We start from the raw sequence: 14274 nt of genomic DNA, 5'->3' as shown, positions 1-14274 counted from the left end.
ACAAAAAAAGAATAGAGAGCTGATCATCAAACACTTTAATACCTCAAGCGACTAACCAACAACATTCTCAATAAACTATACAAATCATCGGCAAATAATTGTGGTTCTTCGAAAGCAGCAAAAATGTCCACCACGATCGTACTGAGTCAAATGCACCATGTTCTTGAATTTCTGTTTCAAAACTATACGAGGAGTGAGTAGAATCTCGTTGGGAACCTAGCAGCACCCGGTTGGCACCCAAATTTCATACTGGAACAATTCAATGTATTTGGATTGTTCATGGATTTAACGCACCTGTTAATGAGTAAGATTTCTTGACGATAATTGTTAAGTGCTTCGCGTAGATTCTCATTGAACTGGTAAGAGAGTCGGTTATCCAATAAACCATATGTGTCCAGCAACTGATCCATTGAGGAATTTTTCAGTTAGACTTGCATCGTCTAGGTCTTTGTACTTAGGTTGGTTACAGTGGAGAATTTCTCCACATGTAGGCTGCCAGTCCCCATAGGGCTTTCCCTTAAAGCAACACCTGCAAAAACGTTACTATCTTCTAAAATTTATTTACTAGCAGTCATTACCGATAGTATCAGGTTTAGTGGCTTGCATGTGAAAATATCCAGTTTCTTGTAAAAGGAAAGTTTATATTATTTCCTAGTGAGTCCCACAATTTTGCTTCACCTTCATCATAACCAAACTGGGTATATAACGTCCTAGAAAAATTCTGGAAAGAAAAATTTCCAACCAAAAACTCTACTGGTAGACTCACATGATTTGAGTGAGAAAAAAATAGTGACTGAAACATATATTGCTATGCATTCCCAATACTTTTTCGGGGTAATAAAGGGCCATAAAGTTGACCACACTACCACCCCAATCACCTCCTTGCACGTAGTATTTATTAAAACCTAAAGTGTCCATTAGATCGGCCATTATTTGGGCAATATAGGTTGTAGAAAGTCCAGGTTGATTGGTTGCATCGGAGAAGCCAAAACCAGGGAGAGATGGAATTATCAATTCGAAAACAAAGTCCTTATCTGAAATTGTCTAATATAAATGATCTGAGTTTCAAAGTTTTAAAAAATGTGGCGTTAGCCACAATGAAAAACAAAAAAATAACTGATTAGAAGATAAATCACCTTTTCTAGGTTGGGTTAGCTTTGGAATAATTTCATAAACTCTCGAAAACTTCTAACCATCCATGCTAAAATCAACATAGGAACCACTTTCAACTGTTTGTCGTTATTACGGGGTTTGATGTGCATAAAATGAATTTTTAGTCCGCGAATATAAGTAAACGAATGCGGATACTGATTCAGGTATTGGAGACGTTCGGTCCAGTTGTAGTGGTTTTTCCAGTAGTCCAAAACTTGTTAAGAGTTTTAGTGTTGATGCCATAATGCTGATGAACTCCTTCCAAACTGGGATAGAAAGATTAGTGGCTTGAAGTCTTTGAGTTAGATCTGTAATAATCTAATAACGACACAAATATAATGAAACACTATTTATTTAATAAATACTGTGACTAGAAATTAATTAATTGATTACAATTGACTGTATTCTACATCTTTTATTTTAATTACCTGATCATCAATTTCCAGTTTTTTAGTAACTATTGTCCGGTTTCCTTCACCTCTTGACCTGATCCCCACCATTATTCCTTTAATTCCTCTGGTTTGGGAACTACAAAGTCACTATTAAAATATTATTAATAATTCTTATCATACTCACCTTTGACATTGTCATAAATATAAAATCCTAACACTGCAAAAATTAAAACTAAAATTATAGCGCAAGTTTGTGACATAGCTGGATGACAAACTTAAATACTGCTTGTTGTTGGGAGGATCAAGCACGAATTGGGTTATTAATATTCTTTTAAAACGTCATATTCGATACAGCATCAATTTATTGTGTTAAGGTGCTATTTCAATAAATTTACAAGTATGCATCATATAATAAGCTGCAAGTCAGATCCACTTTTAGTTAGGAAGTAGTAAACTGTTTAGAAATGTAAACGGTTCAATTTTATCTTAAACCGGTCCTGGTGACTTTGATGACCCTGTTTGTTTGCGATAGTAAAATTCTCACCAAATAAAAGGTTCGTTTACGACCAAGAATTTGTTAAAAGTTCTTTTTAAAGCGCAAAAAAGCATGTACATTTTTTGTACTAAAAACAATTTGCTCATCCAAGTTTATTAGCGCTTTTACTATTTTAAATAACCCCGAAAAGTCAAGGTTCTACATAAGATATTAACTTAAACATTTGTTTCTTTTACTATTTTGTCGAACCGATTTCTTATGTAATTTTTAACGGCAGTAGCACTAGCAGAGTGATTGTTTTAACTAGTGTTTTTCAGTTTTCTTACGAATTGTTTTATCACCATCTTAGAATCGGAAAGTCACCTTTTAAGCTTGAGAGGCGGTAAAACCTTAAAGCGAGATTTACGACCGTCGTACCCTACTAAATCATCCCTTTTCGCCTTCGACGACGATCAATTTGAATAATTCTGTTTGCTTTAAAGTCCATTAAATCCATTTGTAGAATTAGCCGGATATTGTAGGTATGCAAATTATACGAGGAATTATTTAATTATTCCATCGACATTTTGGCTCAAGCGACAAGACGAAACGGTGATTGAGTAACTGTTTCTTTACGCTTTGGCTTTTTTTATAACTAAAGAACAACGGGATTGATATAAATGCTTAACTGACAACCGGAATCATCAACTCCATTTATCATCATTTACCTGCTACACGTACGCATTTCGTTTTACTAAACTTCGGATGGTAAATTAGTTTCCAACACATTTTCTTTCAGAGTTTGTCGGATAGAAAACCCGCGGTGAGGAGAGAAAATACTCTAAAAATTTTAAATTACATCTCCACAGATTCTCAATTTCCACGAGCTTAAACAACATGTAACTTCTTTGGGAAAGTTTAATTCAAATCCAGCGACGATGTAAAAATGCTGAATTTTATCTCTTACCAATCTGAACATTTTAACACTTTGTAGTTATTTTAACAAACTTGTAGGTTACTTAAGAAGTATCTATTCAGCGTCTTTCCAGTGATTATTAATTTCTAACATTACCAACTTTCTAACAACCCGAGTAAATTGTGAACATCATTATTTGTAGGATTAGTTTACGTATCCAAGCCGAGTTTAAACTATAAAATACCAAAGTTGTTAATTAAAAATTAATAACTCGAGTAAAAGTTTTTGATAATGCTGTTAAGCGCAAACCATCCTGTCCTAAACAGATTCGCTTGCCAACGTTGAACAAACCTCAGTTTTGTGGATTAGAGTCGGCTTTTTGGTATAATTTTAAGCTTTTATTGCTTTAATAAAACGGCCGTTAAAACCGTTTTTGCTGGCAGTCTGAACGAGACAAAGAGGGTTGTAAATCAGCGACTACATCCATACGTCGACCGAAACTGCGATTTTATTAAGGCTCAAAACTTCCACTTGGAGGGAAGATTAACCGATGGTTTCGTTTAATATTCTGAATGAGTTACGCACCCGTAAAGAAAAAAAGTTGATTCGTTATTTTAGCATTTCTTCCACGGCACGTGACGCAGATAATAATACCGTAGTTTTCAATTAAGTCGTCTTCCAGGGTATTTTTTCCTTTTTCCATTGTGGCCCATTTCGTCCACGTCTGGAAATATAAATCTCGTCCCGCATTTATCGCATAAAATATTAACGGCATGTTTCTGGGGACGTTGAAAGAAAAAAAAACCGGTTCGTTTCCTGGTTATAATCAATTTGCCTCTTTTCCATGTCGTATTTAAATCAACTGATTGTGTTTTCCGGGTCGCTAGTTGTAAAGGTTTTTATATACACCCAGTTTCTTTTTGCTCTTAGCCGAAGATTTATTCCGGTTTGTTGCAAGAAAATTGCATTCAATCCCCCCAGTTAACCCAATAGAGAAATATTTCCGTTAAATTGGTGATTTTCTGTAGATGCTAAATTAAGGCTGCGAATAGCTTATTTTAATTTACGAAATTGTGATTAATCACCTGCCAACGCCATTGAGAGTATCTGGCACAATTTTGAAGAGAGGAAAGCTAAATTACCTTTATTATGATTTTATGAAGGGCCCTAAAGGTTTTAATAGATTGCATTAGATTATGTTTAATTATTATTATTTTCTCCAATTTGACATCCTTCAGATAATTTGTCAGCGTCCACAATTCATTGGTATATGTATTATTAATTTAAGACTCAAGTTTTAACTGTTTTGTACTGTCTGTTAATGTCGTTTGTAACAAAATGCTTAGTAGACCATGTTTTTTTTAAGTAAGTGCCATAAATTACAATTACACCGAATTTTATAATTGTGCTTCTAAACACGTTGTAAGTGGAATAGTAAAGAAGAAAAAAATTAGCAATACAACACGTAGCATTTATCTAGAGCTGGCCGTCGAATCCGATATAAACCTGTTTTCGACGGATTAAGTGGATGGCTACAATCAAAATCCCCTTATGTCCACCGCAATTCGATCGAACAATCCCGCTATAGATTTGATCTTTTATTGGAAGCGAAGCAAATCGAAAGCGATCCAGTTAATACGTTTTTTTTATTTTCCCGGGGGTGGCGTTTCCGTTAATTCAATCTGTAACGATTTTTCAATGGGAAAACAGTCTCCATGTTTCCAGTATTAACATGGCGGGATGAGATATCGCTTTGTCAGTAAACTTTCTACTTCATTTGGCCCGCCTCGAGGTTGTTTACTAAAAACGGAAAAAAAGCCAAACAGACCTATATCTCTCTTGCGAATCCGATCAAATAGAAACCTTCGAGCGATCGACGTAAACTATCCGGTTAAGAAAATTCGTCTTTTAGCGTAATAGAGAGAAGGGAGACTCTTAAAATGCTAATAACCCCTGCTTTTCCTTAAAGGGAGACGAAGGTCTGTCCTATGAAGAAATAAACATCGCAGTGGTAATAAATACCAGTTAGGGCTAGGGAGAAAAAGGCCGCGTAAAGGTAACGAGAACGAGAGGAAGGAAGAGGGATAATCGTGGAACGGCCTTTGTAACCGTGTTTTAGGGCGACACGATTTATTTTTAAAGATTCATGGCACTGTTTGTCCTGATAATAATTTAACGAATAGAAACCCGTGAAATAGATAACCCTCCTTTTTCTGTTAGCTTAACCGGAATTGGTTATTCTTTTCTCTACCTTTCAGGCCTCGGTAGTTTTTCAACGTCCTGTCCTACACGACGTGGCCATTTTTCTGGTCTTTGCGGGTTAATAAAACAATTTTTGAAAGAACAGACAAAGAAACGTTTAACGGCAATAAATGAAAAGAAAAATGAATCGAGACTTTTCGAGGTCGTTTCTGAAACGAGAAAAAGATAAAATCGATCGGGAAACTGCGCATCAAATCGTGTCCAACATAATAGGATTTTGATTACAGTGATCTACCCTTATTGGTACATTATCATCTTTTCGGTTTAATTGAGTTGGCAGTGGAAGTTGCAAGCAAACTAAACCGAGGAAACAGGAATTTTTACCAGAATGTTTTTACGATTTTGTTCCTAAACGGATACTGATTCAGAGCTGCCTTCCAAAATTATCTGTATTACCTAGCATGAATATTGAACCTGACAGACGTTATCATCCATATTAGCAGGTATAATTAGTAAACGCAAAGTGGTAAGCAGATAAATATTAAGGCGTTTTGATATAGGGCGCACTCCGATGAGGTCTTAGAACTTTAAACTCCAGCTAGCAACAATGAAGCATTAATAAAGTTTCTTAGCCGAGTTATTAGAGCCGAGCTGCATATTGTACGCCGAAATCGCTTTATCTTTACACTGCTCGCGGTTAAAGCGCGGAAAACACTGTCGAGGAGATGATTTACTGTCTGTAGGCTAGGTTCATTCTTGTAAATACTCTTGTTAAGGCTATTGTTCCGCATATGAAGGAGATAAGGGCACCAGGATGTCCTGTAACTGCATAGAGTACGTCTGTGTACACGTGAATGATGATGGATCAAAAGATTTTCAATGTGTCACGTTAGGAAAAGGGTTAAGAGTTAAGAAAGATTGGGGATCTGGGAAAAACCCTTTGGTGCACAGGGGATGACGTGCCACTTTAGGACAGTGATATTTTGGATTGTTTTTAAAACCTCGTTATATCGAAACGAATTAACGGATTTTAATGCAGTTTAAACTGTCATTGCGTTTTATTTATTGGCTATTTGCTGACGCGAAAAACTTTGACTTCAATGCACTGTTACTGTACTGACCCACAAAAATTACTGTCCCGGTTGAGGTGGACCGCAGTTTAGTAACATGGATGTGACAATATTTTTAAACTTTTGTTGTGATTTGAACTGCTGCCCTAGAAGTATTTGAAAGGAAAAAACCTGAACCACGAATTGGTCTCTAAAATGACTTGTGTTAATATTTTGAAATAAATTTTGTATTAAAGACTACCCATGAGCTGTTTTTAAGATAACAAGCAACTTCTTAAAAATGTGATTATTTCAGGAAAGAATTACGTTGTTTTTCCCATGCAGCCCAAAAAATTGTCCCGATTTTAAAACACTCATCCAGCAACATTCATAAGAAACAACAATTAATAAAAAAAACTGAAAATATCTTAAAAGTATGCTATAAGTGTTGATGTTTTGTAAAGTGGCGATCCAAAATCGAGATATAATCCATAAAACAGGAGGTAGCGAACTATATCGGATCCGAAGCCAATATCGCTGTAGTGTAGAGGGTTATGCGGAGCCGTAATCCCAAATTTATAGGGTTTTATTGTGTTTTGCAGCTGTTGCGGACGCATCGGCTCCCTATCGAATTTACCTTATTGAGTAGTCGCCAACATCAGCGGACGAAAATTATTTTTAACGGAGCACCAGATCGAATTTACTATTCCATTTGTGCGTTCTGAGTTATGATGTCGGAATCAGGAACAGGACACGGCATGGCGTTAAATCAATTCGCCTTAAGAGACCCCGAATTATGCCTGAATGGATTCATAATGGTTCGACCTATCCAGTAAGATAGCGGATTGGTTAATCTATTGGAAGGATTTCGATATTGCTTTTGGCGTTATTGTTCTGGGATGTAATTAGATTGAGTTATCCCAACAGTAAATGGTTTTCTAAAATCACAACTGTAAAGCAGAAAGTAGTGGTCAAACGGAAATATTTTCTGACGGAAATTTGTTATATCCCTGAGGCTATTCCAACGTGAAGTTAATTCCAACAAACTTTCGAATTTAAAATATGCTCAAGTTTGGAAAAATAAGCAAAAATTCCAATTTTGAAAACTTTTTCAATTAATTTTTTTTCTGACCCTTCCCGTTTGAGTGTAATACCGACAAACAAAATTATCTAAAATATTTTAATTAAGAAAGTTCGATTTCCAGGATTAATTTAAAACGTCCGGATTAAAACAAAGTTTCGATTGTTTGGATTCATCTTCCCTGGTCTAGGTTGCACTAGATAATTTATGTTTGGTTCACGTGGCGGAAATCGGTGTTTTCCTGTCAAAATCCCTTGATTAATGATACGTGCTAGAGGCTAATATTAATTAATTGAGTCACCTCAGCAGCGTAAATGGCATATAACGGCTTTCGATCAATTTTCAACTTAAACGTGTAAATTACGTAGTAGAAACACCTGTAACTGATATTCTTAATTATTATTATTATTAACAATTTAGATTGGAACAAAGTTACTAACTTTTTGCACTGTTTTACCAATTTATAGAAGGTAAAGGGCGTTACCACTTCATTCACTGTTGTTTGAATATATTCCTCCGAACTTGATTTGACCAACATTCATCACCTTCATGAGTGTATTTACCTTCATCTCGAATATTTACTTTTCTATTCACTTTTTGATCCAAGTTTTCAAAAAGACTTTAATTGTGGCACAAGTGGTCATTGGCTCCACTATCCAGACACTATTCCTCTGCATTTAATCCAGAATTATAAACCATTATATTCAAGTTTTGGTAACCAAACAGTGCGTTTGAAAATACACTAGGTCCTGCTTCATTTCCATTCTGTCTGTTCTTGTTTCTGCACCAATAGTTATTATTTCAGAAATGCTTCTTTTTCTTACAATGATTATTGTTATTTTGTTTTAAAATTTGCCCTCTACGAGCTGGATTATTGTCAACCTTTCTTCGTTGAAAAACAAAACCATCTTTCTTCATATTGGTGAGTGTAGAATATACAAAACATTTTGTACCTCCTGCAGCTCCTATCGCTCCATTTTTCATATTTTTAGTGGTCTTTTTAACTTCTTAAGCACTTAATGGTTTATTAACTTTTAGCCTTGACTCCTTGACAAGCAGTCTGGATGTTCCAGTTCAGTCAGGGTTCCCTTTTCTGTTGATGTTGACTGTTACGCCAACACAAAGGTCTGGCAGTGACATAAAAACCTTAGTTACCAACATTGCTCAACTCTTCTCCAAAATGTTGTAACAAAAACTAGTATATGAAAATTAAACAGAGCGTCTCCTAAAAGTACAACAATTCAAGTAAGTTAAATACTTACAACAACTACAATAACTTAATGTATTATGAAAGAGTTTCCAGCAAACATTAAATAAAAACATTAATTACCAGGTTACTAGAATGTTTCTAATAAATAAATGTTATTTTAATACATGCTTGCAACAACTATAATCTTTCCAATTAACGCGAGTATGGTAGATGATGTTAGGTACTTTTCCTTCATAAGTTAGCTAGGTCGTAACCGAATTAGAGACTTACGAGAACCCTAGGCCGTAATACGGTTCGCAATTATCTCCGGAAATTGAGACTCTTATCTTCCTTCATTAAAACGAGACATTATTCAAAACAGGAAGGTCCCCGTGTTACCCCTGGACCTTCGGCCGGTTTTCTAATCCTACCGGGAGGGGCGTTTTAATGGACCTTTGGAGATTTTCGTGAGTTAATCGATGCGAATTCGGAAGGATTTACTCATTATCGCTCCGACCGCAATAAAGCCCATTAATCAGGATTACTTTTTCCATTTTTGAGTTTTTTTTTTGACGAAATAAATAGGCATAGGGTATGGTGAACGCGTCAATGCCGATTGAAGCGTCAGCATGAAAACAAAAGCGTCCGCATTGTTTTGCTAAAAATGAACTAAGTTCCTTTCGTAATCCTACGGGATAAAGCTTGACAAATGGCGTTAGTGTTTGAAGTGTTGTGTAGCCCGGCCAACATGGCCCAATCAGGGCTTTTGACCCATTAAACTGGCACAATAGAGATTAAGTTGTTTAAAAGCCATTCGCTCGGAAATAATACAGGAAGGGACTGGCGGCAAATCGAAAATAATTTTCGGCTGTTGTAAATTTTCTGTTTTTGCGTGATCCGATCAAGGGGTGCCGCAATATGTTCGAACATCGATAAAATCTAATTTACACCCGATAATACGAATATATGGCGGTCGAAAAGTATCCCAAAAAATGGTCAAACGGCTTAAATATTAACAGGACCGGCGGCCTTCCTATAAATCATTCAACTCCTCTGGGAGATGCTCCAGCTGCGGAAAACCAAAATCAGAATTTAAAATTCCATCATATATCCCGGTGCGTTTTCAGTTTTATGTAACTTTTCGATGCTGACACGCTTTATAGTCCGCTTCAGATTTACAGCTTTGCTTTAACCAAAACGAGTTTCGTCCATTTTAGCCAACAAAACCAAATTTGTTTTTTATATATTATCAAGATTATTTATAGTGTTCTATGTTCTGTTAAAAGTATATGGAAAATTTCAACAAATGCATTAACCAGAAATTTTATTTTGCTGCCACCGAATCAATTTTAATTAGCTTAATCCAGGCTACGTATTGGAAATTGACAAATCGTTTAACCTCTGCAAACTGTTTATTTGAACAGCTGCGCTCTGAAGTTGTAAATTGCGATTGAAAACAGTTTTAATGAGAGTCCAATCAATTTTTAATAGAGCAATATTCGGCATTTTTATGTTTAGGATTATTAATAAAAAATTCACGAAAAAAACTGGTCGTAGATTTTTACGTCCTTTTCTAATACCACGTTTCAAAAAAATAAATTTGAATTTTTTTAAAATAAAAACCGCGTTTTGTTTTTTATTAAGCCAACAAATCTCCTTGGATTCTTATTTTTTCCATTTCCATGCCATCGGCTTAAAAAGAGGCAGCTTGCCACACATTTAACTCGTCGCGTTTTCAGTTTCAAATTGGAAAAACGGAACAGCTTTTACGTTGACTGTTTGCTTTAGAAATATTTTATACTATTTGAAATTGGGTTGTTTTGTCGAAAGTGGCCCCTGAATCGATCTCAACGGTGCCGTTCCTGGATACTTTTCATTTCGAGTCGCGAGTCATGTCGCTTATTTACGTGCTCTTAGCGAACATAAAACGAGACGGCGGGGAAAAATAATAAAGGGAGGTTTTATGGGATAAACAGGCAGCTAATCATTGTAACTTTCTTTCTCCGACGACACGTGAAACGTAATTACGGATAAATGATGGCGGAGCACAAAGGAGATAAGCCCAAAATAAGCGGTATCTTAGGGTTTCTAATTTCTTGGCAGACATCAAGATGTAACATATGATGTTTTTGGGGGGTCGAAAATGGCTTCGTTGCCCGGGATAAAAGGAAGGTCTCATTAAGTACGACAACGTTACTGTGTTGTTGTGTTCGTTCTAACGCAATTACCAACTTCCTCACCACTGCCACAGTTTTAGTGCAACGCAAAAGAAATTGGTAGAAAACTTTAAAAGTTTCTGCCTACTTAAACAGTATATTATTTAATCAGAAACTCAAAGTAATTAAATAGCAGCAAGACTTAACGCTTTTTCTGTCTAGTTTGAAGAAGTTCCGGATTAACTTCCCGGACCGACAGGAGAAATTCCCCAACCTACGAAAACTTGGCAATTGCCTGAGCCCTCTTCAAAAGGTCTCGCAAAGTCGCCCCTTTTTTCTGGCTTAGGGACCTCAAATGGGGAAAAACCTTTAAGCCACTTGCGACAACTGTACTTACTTTATCTTTGATATGTGCGTAAACGTTCGAGTAGATAAGGTTTCTGTTTAAGGAAATAGTCACAAATCATACTAACTGATGTTCACACAGTCTTGTCAAATTGAAGAAGAAACTTTGATTAAATGCAAGCAAGCTTTGGATTAGTACAGTGTAAATCAATTTTTTTAATCAAAAACAACAAAAAGTTTTATTACACTCTCGAAGAGATGTTGTTTGAATTCAGTAGTCTTTGCTAGACAAGTCAAATTCAAGTCTAAACTAGCACTAATTAGTTGTTTTTAATAAGCTACAGCTTTTAAACTAGGATTAGCACGCATTTTTGTGAGTAAAACAGTTATTAAAATAGCTATAAGTAAGATTGATCTAAACGATTGGATTGAATATAGTTTAAGCAAATATCACTACTTACATGACTAGTAGCATATCAAAACAGATTCGAGCTAAACTTGAACTTAAGTTTTTTGATGTAATTGGTGCAGTTTAACTAGAAAAAGGCAACAAGAATAGATTATCCTGGACATATACAGGGTGTTCCGTAAACAATGCGCCAAAAAGCATGGTTAGATTCTAGAAGTCCAAATTTTTAAAATGTATTGAAAATTATTGTAAATATCATCGTAGATACATGAAATTTTGGTAAAAATTAAATATAACTTACTTCTACTTATTACTTACTTTACTAATTTCTTTTTTTACAAATTGTTAAATATCGAATATAACCGAATTGGCTCGTTCTATCGATTTCAAATAAGTATACCTTTTCTCCGTAAAAATAATCGATCTATCAAATGCGTTACTCTAAATTCTGCTAGGATGTCCCATAAAAGAGTTTTAGCTGAAAATAACATCCAAATAACGCGTAATTAGTGCCCTCTAGCAGCTAACGCAAAAACATAAAATTCGAATTTCCCGTCACCCAAAACCCTCAGCAATGATATTTATAATAATTATTAAATACATTTTAGAAATATAGAAAACCTTTGACACCCTGTATATCAAAGAAGAGCAACATTTTATTGAACATTGCTTTTTGGTGCATTCTTTACGGAACACCCTGTAGATTGCTATTTTTGCAGTGATTTTGAGAAAAAGCTCTCATTTTCAATCAAAAATACCAATTTCAAAGAAACACATTGAAATTTTTTTTAATTTTGTCATTTTTTAGGATTGGATTAGCAATACTAGATTAAACCGACAGTTTTGTAAATGAAATTAGCTTATTAGTACCTCTTATTAGAAATTTTACCAAACTGAACCTTAACGGGTTATAAGTAACAACAATAAAACCCTAGTTTTAATTATTTTAGTTTCTAGTGTCATTAAACTTAAACTTGTATTAGTACAGTTTAAGCTAAACATTTACCACTTGTGGTCTCTAATGTTTATTTATAGAAAAGTTAAAAAGTGGATGAAAATTACCACGTATTTGCCTAAGATCGTATAGGTATAATATCTACTATTAGGTATTTATTGATGGTTAAAGAGTGAATTTTCTCGTCAATGAATAGAGTAAAGAAACTTAAAAACCTATTTTTTTTTAAACTTCCCTTAAAAGCTGAAATTAGCTTTAGCATGTGATGTTAATTAAACTGGTTGAACGACAATAAAGTCGTATTTTCATTTCCATGAATCTCAATTCTCTCTTTCAAAGACGAGTTACGTTTAAAAAATAGTAGTGCAATAGTAATACAATTTTTGTTCTAGACACTTTTTAACGTGTTATTTTAACTGAATTAATTTCCTTGAAGCAAAATGTCGAGTTCAAAATTCCCGAATGAATTAAGGATTCTCTATAACACAGGCGCAACCATACGAGGTGGCGCCCTTAGATATCTAATTTAGATAAAGATCGGACTGAACCGGAAATTCTGGCTAAGCCGAGCCGTATCCTTTGTTAACGTTTCAGCGCTAAGATGTCAAGTCGCTTTTGTTTCTTGGGGGATTTACCGCTCAACAGCTCGCAAGGGAAATAGTTATGGATGGGGCTCGGCTTACCTTATATACACGCTTACTGAACCGTGTAAGCGTTATTGTATCCTCGTATCCCGTCTGGATATATTAATACAGCCAACGCTCAGATTATAGAATGGCACTCTTAGTTTTCATGTCGTAATTCCACTCTTTATAATCAAATTTCCTCGATAAATCAACGTTTTAGTCATTTTATAGATCCAACAACACACTTCTGATCTTAATCACAATGTTAGGTTATCTGTCTCTCCACACAAAACTTGCAGAGGATTATCAGCTCATTTTTTTGCTGTTATTAAGTGTTGATCTTTTCGCTTTTTTACCCAAACGATTACGGGAAAATATTTAATAAAACATCAACACAAGCAACATTAAAACCTTAAAAACGCTCAGGAATTTAATACTGACTCCCCCTCGATGTAAGAAAACTTATTTTTGAGGAAACCAATTTTGGTGGGTGCCTCGCAGTAGGATTCCGAACAAACAACCATACGCCTGACGCGAATGTACAAGTTTTCAAAGGAAACATTTTCTAAAACGCCTTTCCAATAATCCTTTTGCCATTTTGTCTACCAGAAGCTAAAGATTTAATCTGGCCAGTGGCTATGAAATTTGATCTTATTTTCAAAGACGAGTTACGTATTCCAGTTATTGACTTTTATACGACTCGGGTTAGGTTATCGCTATGAATTTGCTCGGAAAGAAGGAATCTAAAATGTATCAGCGCATATACATTTTGGCCTTGTATACGTATATTCCTTAAGGATTATAAATGGCTTACCTACTTTTCAGGTTGTTGTGACGTGTTATATTATGCACACAGGTCATACTTCATATTTCTGCTTTTATCTGGGATTTTATCCAGGCTAAGTCGTCTCTCTAAATGGCTGCACACAACCTCGGAGGATAATCCTGTGTATGAATAGTGTTCGTCATTGTGGAGTTTTAAAATTGCAAAGTGAAGTATAATCATGTAACGAATCTTCAAAATATCTAATTTCATATAAGTGAGAATTAATCTAGAAGTTCGACCATAATAAATTTTCTTATGAAAACACGTTTTTTACTTGAACCGACTTTCCACTTTTAACATTGACTTCACAACTGAACTTAATCTGGAAACCTTTATGACTGCTTGTATATCGATAATATATTTTTTCTAATTTTGGCATATAAAGTGACACTTTTCAAAACTGATTAGAGTGACAAAACGTTTTACTTTTCGGAACTAGTTACGAAAAGTATCACTTTATGTAACTAGTTATGAAAAGTTCATTTCATCACTCCCTGTTTT

General features: G+C 35.1%; 1 long non-coding RNA gene across 1 annotated transcript; it reads right to left on the bottom strand.

Annotated features, from left to right (window-relative positions):
- Positions 1–269: 269 nt before the first annotated feature.
- LOC145726216 (uncharacterized) lies at positions 270–1930 on the bottom strand. The gene is made up of 6 exons (XR_014177539.1): positions 1729–1930; positions 1581–1680; positions 1137–1470; positions 767–1034; positions 579–721; positions 270–529 (listed from the first exon to the last, which is right to left on the bottom strand). It is a non-coding gene; the product is annotated as an uncharacterized LOC145726216 (long non-coding RNA).
- Between the last annotated feature and the right edge of the window lie 12344 nt (positions 1931–14274).

This window comes from Ips typographus, linkage group LG3, assembly GCF_016097725.1.
Source record: "Ips typographus isolate SLU linkage group LG3, UJ_Ityp_2.0, whole genome shotgun sequence".
In the NCBI taxonomy this organism is placed as follows: Eukaryota; Metazoa; Arthropoda; class Insecta; order Coleoptera; family Curculionidae; genus Ips; species Ips typographus.
The sequence above is the reverse complement of the archived record's forward strand: the minus strand, read 5'-3'. Positions and strand labels throughout refer to the sequence as shown.